The sequence below is a fragment of the Elephantulus edwardii genome, unplaced genomic scaffold, assembly GCF_000299155.1.
Source record: "Elephantulus edwardii isolate Elephantulus edwardi_28Jun2011 unplaced genomic scaffold, EleEdw1.0 scaffold00085, whole genome shotgun sequence".
NCBI lineage: Eukaryota > Metazoa > Chordata > Mammalia > Macroscelidea > Macroscelididae > Elephantulus > Elephantulus edwardii.
In genome coordinates, this window is record NW_006399835.1 from 13,099,879 (window position 1) to 13,107,619 (window position 7,741).

At 32.4% G+C, this 7,741-nt stretch overlaps 1 protein-coding gene across 1 annotated transcript in view; it reads left to right on the forward strand.

Annotated features, from left to right (window-relative positions):
- The window catches only part of ABI3BP (ABI family, member 3 (NESH) binding protein), a 350,074-nt gene that overhangs the window by 132,777 nt on the left and 209,556 nt on the right, over positions 1–7,741 (forward strand). The window lies entirely within an intron of this gene.

A 7,741-nucleotide genomic window follows, 5' to 3' on the forward strand; every position in this document is an offset into this window, starting at 1 on the left:
GTGCGATTGGCACAGGACAGAGCGGAGTTTAGGGCTGTTGTACATAGGGTCGCTATGAGTCGCAGGCGACTCGACGGCACATAACAACAACAACAACATACTTATGTAGATTGATAAGAGGCTTTTCTACCATTGAAAGGTAAATGGTTCAGATACACCAGCTCTTCCATGGAAGAAGGACGGGCAATCTCTTCCTGTGTGATTTATTGCCTTTGAAAACCCACTGGAAGATTAGCTATGAGTCAGTCCTGACTCAATGGTATGACAACAACAACACTAGCTTAGAATAAACAATAATAGCATCGCTTCTTGGTCTTTTGGCTAAGATCAAGTATAGAATAAACAATAATAGTTAAAAGAGTGATTACTTTTAGAAGGTAGGATTACAAAAATGAAGAGCATCTTTAAAAGTTCAGTGGAATCTGGCATAGGAATTTTATACTTTAACTTTGGGCTATAATCCTACTTTATCGAAGTTCTTTTGTAGTAACTTTCCTTTGGAAAAAACCCATTTTTTATTTTGTTTGTTTTAAATTTGGAAGTTTATGCTGAAGATTTTATGTTCTTAGTTGACAGTTTTTATTTTTAATGGGCTTTGAGTGAGAAAATATCTCCTCAGAAAACCTAGTTTTGTTTCTTGAAGCTTTTAAAATTGTTTTAATTCTCACATCTTTGCCAGCTTTTATTAAAGCTTTATGATTTGTTTAGAAACTATGTTCACATTTTCTAACACTTTCATATTGTACTTATTTATATTTACTATGGAATGAAGGATTTCCTTTTTTAGGTCATTTAGACCAGGAAGTTCACCATTACCCCACAAATCTATCCCTAGCCTACCCATTTTTTATGTGTGTGTGTGTGTGTGTGTGTACTTATCTGTGATTTTTCTCTAGATTGAACTCAATTCCTCATTACTCTTTTGTCTTGCCATGTAAACTTTAATCTCTTAAAGAATGGGTATCATAGGATCTTTTCCCACCGTTATCTCCCCAGGCCAGAGACTGGCCCACAATATGTATGCTGAATGAATGAAATACCTGCTAATCTTATGTTTGTATTTCACCAGTAACTCAAACTTACCATCTCTACTAAAGACACTTTCCTCTGAAAATGTAATCTTTCTTGTCATTTTAATGATTATTACAGCACTAAAATTTAGTACCTAATGATAATAAATATTCTTATACTCATCTTAATCTGAAACTTTAGTCATTCTTTACTCTTTGTCTCCTAGAGTTTATTATTTATAAACCATGTAATATTGTTTCCTTTATAAAATACCCATATTTGTATCTTCTGATTTTCCATTTGTATGGCAATGATTCCAATGCAGACACCCCTCACCTCACCCTAGATCCTGGTGATCACATCCTGGCTGTGTTCCCTGCTCAATGTTGTTGTTGTTATGTACCTTATAGCTGGAAACTTACATAGCTAACCCTCTAGCAAGTTTTTTCCCCCTCTCCTTTTTTTTCTAAAAAAATATATTATTTTAATTTTATATTGGTTTGCATATGTTTGTATACATTGTGTTTCACACTATCCTTTATTCACACTGTATTTTATACAGTCATTCTAAGTCATTATGTGTTATAAAGTCATTCACCATTAAAACATCATTACCCTGTCTTTCCAGATCCTGCCAGATCTTTTGCATTTCCCTTACTATTCCCCTCCACCCACCAAATTGTGTGATCTTTTGATTTCCTCCCTACTCACCCTCCTTCCACTGTTCCCACCCCTTCCTCCACCTCTTGTATCCTCATACACATTTTACTAGTTATCTTTCTATTCATTTATCTTTCTATTCTTACAATAATGGTCTTATGCAGTATTTATCCTTATGAGACTGAGTTCATGCAGCATCATAATGACCTTTAGTCTCTCCTAAGTTATGTAATAATTTTCAAAATCGTTGCTCCTGAGTGCTGCATAATATTCCATCATTCCACAAATTCTCAATCCATTTGATTGTGTTTGGGCATTTGGACTGTTTCTATGTTCTTGCAATTATGAATAATGTTGCTATGAACATTGATGTTGTAATCTCTGTTTGTGTCTCAGATCTCATTTCCTTGGTGTATATTCCTAGTAATGGAATATTATCTTATTGTTGTATACCATAGAATCAGAACCAATCCATAGATGAACTTCTAGCAGGTTTTCGGAGGCAATTAATTGCACAGGTAGTAGTGGAATACCTGGATCATATAGGATTTCTATGTTCTGCTTTATAAGGAAACACCAAACTATCTTCCAGATAGTGTTTGTACCATTTTACAATCTCACCAACAGTGAATAAGAGAGTTCCTGTCTCACCACATCCTCTCCAACATTTATTGCTTGCTATCCTACTAAACTTTTCCACTTTAGCAAGTTTTTAGAGGCTATAAATCACACAGGAGGAGATTGCCCATCTTCATCCCACAGAACAACTGGTGGATTCCAACTGCATGCCTTTGGGTTAGCACCACAACTCCTTACCACTAGGCTACTCTGTCCCTGCTCCATTGGGCCTCTACAATAACTACCTACCATCAGCTCACTCCTCACACTGAATTTATCTATCAATCTTCTTCATTCTTTTGTCTCCCTAAATGCACTCTTTCCTCTTCCCGTAAATGTGTCCCCCAAGGCATGCATTTATGACTTTGGACACTATAATCACACATCTTTCCACATCCTTTAAGCCTATATTTACCCAGAGTCCTTTTTAATATATTATTTGCTTCTTCACTGACACTGGTGTCAAGGGGATAATTTCCAAAAGAGATCCAGGAGCCTCTTTGAGTAAGAACTAGAAAGCTGTGACTCAGAAATACAAGAAAGACACCAGTACCAAGTGAGAGCAAGAGAAAGAAATTGAGGTATATTAGATGTTCATAACAGACTGACACAATTTTTATCTTACAAAAGAGTTTATATATATTGTGTTAGCAGGGAGTGGGGTTTAAACAGCTGATTAGTGCATTTCTTCTAATGAACGTATGGCGACTTTTGGGTATCTCGTTTATCTTGTCTTTGAGTCTGTTGTTTTGCCACATTTCTTGAATCTCTTTTTATCATCACATAGCTGAATTCCTTGAAGGTCAGGTTTTATTGTTATATTGCCACAGTCTTTTTAAAAAATAATTCTGTTTGATCTCCTTTGTCAGCGTGTCCTTTGCCATTTCCTGTCACTGGTACCCTATCTGCCCCTCTCAAAAAAATTCCCATTGATCCTATTACATTTTCCAAGCTATATTAAAACTCCTTTCTGGCTTCCTCACTAACTATACAGTTCTTACTTTCTTTCACTAACTTCGATCTCCTTTGATTCATTTCCAAAATTCTAAGGCAATATTTTCAGGTGCTCTTAGGTAGAAACTAGCATTTTAAAACTAAATTAACCTTTTCTATGCTACTCTACTGAATTAACTCCTTTCTCTGACTTTAACTACAAGCTTCTCAAATTTGAAATTCTACATTTGACTTTTATTTTCACTTTTTTACATTTATCATGTAAGGAAACAAGTTTATCAATTAATTCATAGAAATATAATTTGATATGTTGTTTTCTTCTCTTTAGCCTGTTTTCCCCCCCTGTGATCCATTGCTTTAGTGATAAGAAGCTGCATTACAATATGAAAGGAACATTGTTCAAATCCACCAGCTGCTCCATAAGAAAAGGATGAGCAATTTCCTCCGAAGCAATTTACTGTGTCTGACAAATTCCTAGGTGAGGTCTGGGAGAATTCTAACTCTAGGACACACCACCACAACAGAGAGTTCAGTGTGTTTCCTCCCTTTCCTTTTGCTCTAACTGTATTCTTCCACTACTGAAAATGAATCACTTCTTTCGTCACTTTTATGCTCCATTTGCATTCTAAAGGATAGCCACCTGTACCTCATTTCCTGGTAAAAACAATAATAGAATTTCTTAGTAATATGATGAGTTACACCATTGAAAAGAGCCTTAAATCTGGTTTATTCTCCACTTCCCCTGAACATGGGGTAGGATGTCCTGCTTTAAATCACACAATTGGGATGAAATGTAAAATAAAAACTGTCTTTCAAAGTGGCTGTATGATACTACATTCCCATCAGCAATAAATGAGCCTTCCTGTTGCCCTACATCCTGCCAGTATTTGATCTTCAGTCATTGTAATAGGTAGCTCATCGCTTTTTTTTTTTTTTAATTTACTAATGATGTATGTTGTTGATCATGTTTTTGAGCAATAAATGTGATTATTGTGTATTTTTTCTGGTGAATGACTAGTCACATATTTTGTAATTGAGTTGTAATTATGCTGCTTATACCCTTGATATTGAGTTTTAAGACCTCTTTCCATACTTTGGATACAAATCTTGTATCAGACAAATGTTCTGCAAATATTTTCTCCAAGTTCGTAGATTTTCTCTTTGTGATATATTTTGTAGACTAGAAATTTTTAATTTCATTGACGTTCATCTTAAAATGTTTTTCTTTTATGGATCTTGCTTTTGATTTTATATCTTGAAAAGCATCCCCAAACTCAAGGCCATTTATATTTTCTCTTATTTTATTTCTATAGGTGTACTGGTTTTCCTGTTTATATTTAGGTCTATGATTAATTTTTAGTTAATTTTTGTAAGTTGTGTTAAGATTTGTATCTGATTTTTAAAAAATATACGTATCCTGGTTTTCTAGCACCATTTGTTGAATAAACTGTTCTTCATTTAACACCCTTTGCTCTCTTCTCAAAGACCAAGTTGCTACATTTCTGTGTGTCTACTTTGACTCTATTCTGTTCTATTAGATTCTGCTTATCTATTTTGTTATCAAACCTACACTGACTAGATTAACTGTAGTCTTGAAACATTAGTATTGTTTTGGCTATTCTAGGTCATTAACTTTTTAATATAAATTTAAAAATTAGTTTGTTGATATCATAAATGGCATTTATATTTGAGTTATATTTACTCTATAGATCAAATTAAGATCAACATCTTAAGTCTTTTGATTTAGAAATGTGGAATATCTATTTTTGACTTTTTATTTCTTTCACTGGTATTTTGTAAATTTCTTCATATAGATTTTATAAGCATACTTTATATTTTTATCCAGTATTTATTTGAAGAGATTGATATAGTGAATTATTCTGGTGGTTTTGTAGTACAAGTCACTGCCAGTCCAAAGGCGGGTGATTCACATCCACCATCTACTCCTTGAGACAAAAATGAGCAATCTTGTCCATCCAGCAACTGCCTCTGAAAACCTGCTGCAGAGTCAACTATGGGTTGGTTTTGACTTGATGATACATAACAATAATATAACGAGTGTTATGTATTTTAAATTTCAAATTCCAGGTTTCATTGTGAGTATATAAAAAAGCAATTGCCTTGTATGTTATCCCTGTACCCTACAACCTTGCTTTGACTGCTTGTTAATTCTAGAAAGGGTTGATTTCTGTTTTTCTTGTTGTTTGTTTTTATTCTTTGGGATTTCCTACAAAGATGACCATTACATTTGCAAGTAAAAACATTTCTATATCTTTATTTTAATCTATATTATTTTCATTTCCACTTCTTGATTTGTTGTATTAGGACATATAATATAATAAATTAAATAATATAAATAATATATAACATAATATCATATCATATCATATAATTAATATAATATAAATAGGAGTGATGGAGGAAACGTCATTGTCACATTCCTGTTATTAAAGGAAAAACATCTACTTTCTCATCATCAAATGTGATGTTAGCCATAGGTTTTTATAATCAAAGTGAGTAAATTCCTCTATATTCCTAGTTTGCCAAGAACTTTTAATTATGAATCAATGTTGTCTGATCTTCTTTAGTATATATTGGTATGATTATGTGATTTTTCTTATTTAGCCTGCTAAGGTGATGAATTATGTAAATTGGTTTCTGAATACTAGGCCAGATTTTAATCTCTAGTATAAATCCCACTTTTCATGATATGTATCATTCTTTCAATACATTTTTTTAATTTGGTTTGCTAATATTTTGTTGATTTTTGCATCTATTTTTGTGTAAGATATTAGTTTGTAACTTTTACTCTCTATAATGTATCTATTTGGTTTTAGTTTTAAAATAAACTAGAAGTATTTCCTCTGTTTTCATTTTCTAGAAAAAATTGTGGAGAATTGGTATAATTTCTTCCTTTAATACTTCATAGAATTCCCTAGTGAGACCATCTGGGCCTGGTGTTTTCTCTTTTGGAAAGTTATTAATTGATGACTCAGTTTCTTTAGTCTATTGAGATTATCCTTTTCTCCCTGTGTGAATTTTTGTAGATTGTCTCCATTTTATCTAAGCTAATTGGTAGGTAAAATAATAAGACTTTACTATCCATGGGATAAGTTGTAATGGTGCCTCTTTTATTTCTGATATGAATAATTTATATCTTCTTTTTAATGTAGTATAGATACATGTTTATCAACTATTTACATTTTCAGAGAATTGGCCTTTGGTTTTATGAATTTCTATTCCCTATTTTCAATTTCTGCTTTAATTTTCAATTTTCACTTCTTCTTTTTCTGTTTCTTCTACTCTTCATTTTTCATTTTCTAAGTTGGAAGCTTAGTGCTTTCGTTTCTATTAGATCTACTTAATGCTATAAATTTTCCACTCAGAACTGCTTTTACTTAATCCTCAAGTTTCGATAACTTGTACTTTTACTTTCATATATTTGAAAATATTTTAAAAATTAATCTGGTGATGACTTCTTAAACATGCATTGTTTCATAAGTGTATTTCTCAGTTTCTAAATATTTTTATATTTTCCTGCTGTCTTTCTGTTACTGACTTCCAGTTTAATCCCAATGAGTTTTTATATCATATATCGTGCATAGTTTCTATTCTTTTAAATTTTAAATATATGGTTCAGTATATGTTCTATCTTAGTGGATATTCTATGTAAGTTTGAGAGTAAAGTATTTTATATCTCAGTTACATTCAGATATTGATGATACTATTCAATTAAACTATATCATTATTCATTACCTCACTGCTGAATCACTCATAAAAGGATATTGGTGTCTTCTACTATAATAATAGAGTTATCTATTTCTTGTTACAGTTTTATCGACTATTGCCTCATATATGACACTTCACTGTTATTTGCATATATATATATTAAGGATTGACATGTCTTCTTTAATAAGTGATCCCATTATCATTACACAAAGAACCTCTTTCTCCCTGATAATTTTTCTTGGTCTAAATTATTTTTTTTAATAAAATTAGTATAACTACTCCAGCTTTCATGGAATCAGTGTTTGCATGGTATATTTTCTACATCCCTATTCCATTTGTGCCTTTATATTTAAAATGAGTTTTTGTAGACAATGTTTAGATCTTGTTTTTTATCTACTGCTCATAATTTTTTTTTCACTATTGATTGTACTTTAAAAAAATCCAGTCATTATGTACCTGGTAAGTTAAACTGAAGTAAATAGGCTTTTGATTGTAATTTTAATGTTTGCCTGGGTAAGAATTAGACTCTAAGAAAATGCTGTTGGCTTAGCGGGTAAGAAGTTGCAATGCCAATCCAAAGGTATGTGGTTTGAATCTAATAGCTATTCTGTGGGAGAAAGATAGTCTCATTTTGTGCTATTTTCTGCCTCTGAAGATCTGCTAAAATATTAGGTAGGGGCAGTTTCAACCTAATGATACATAACAAGTGTAGGTGTTGTTGTTGTTAAGTGCCTTCAAGACGCAGGCGACTCATAGCGACCCTATGAAG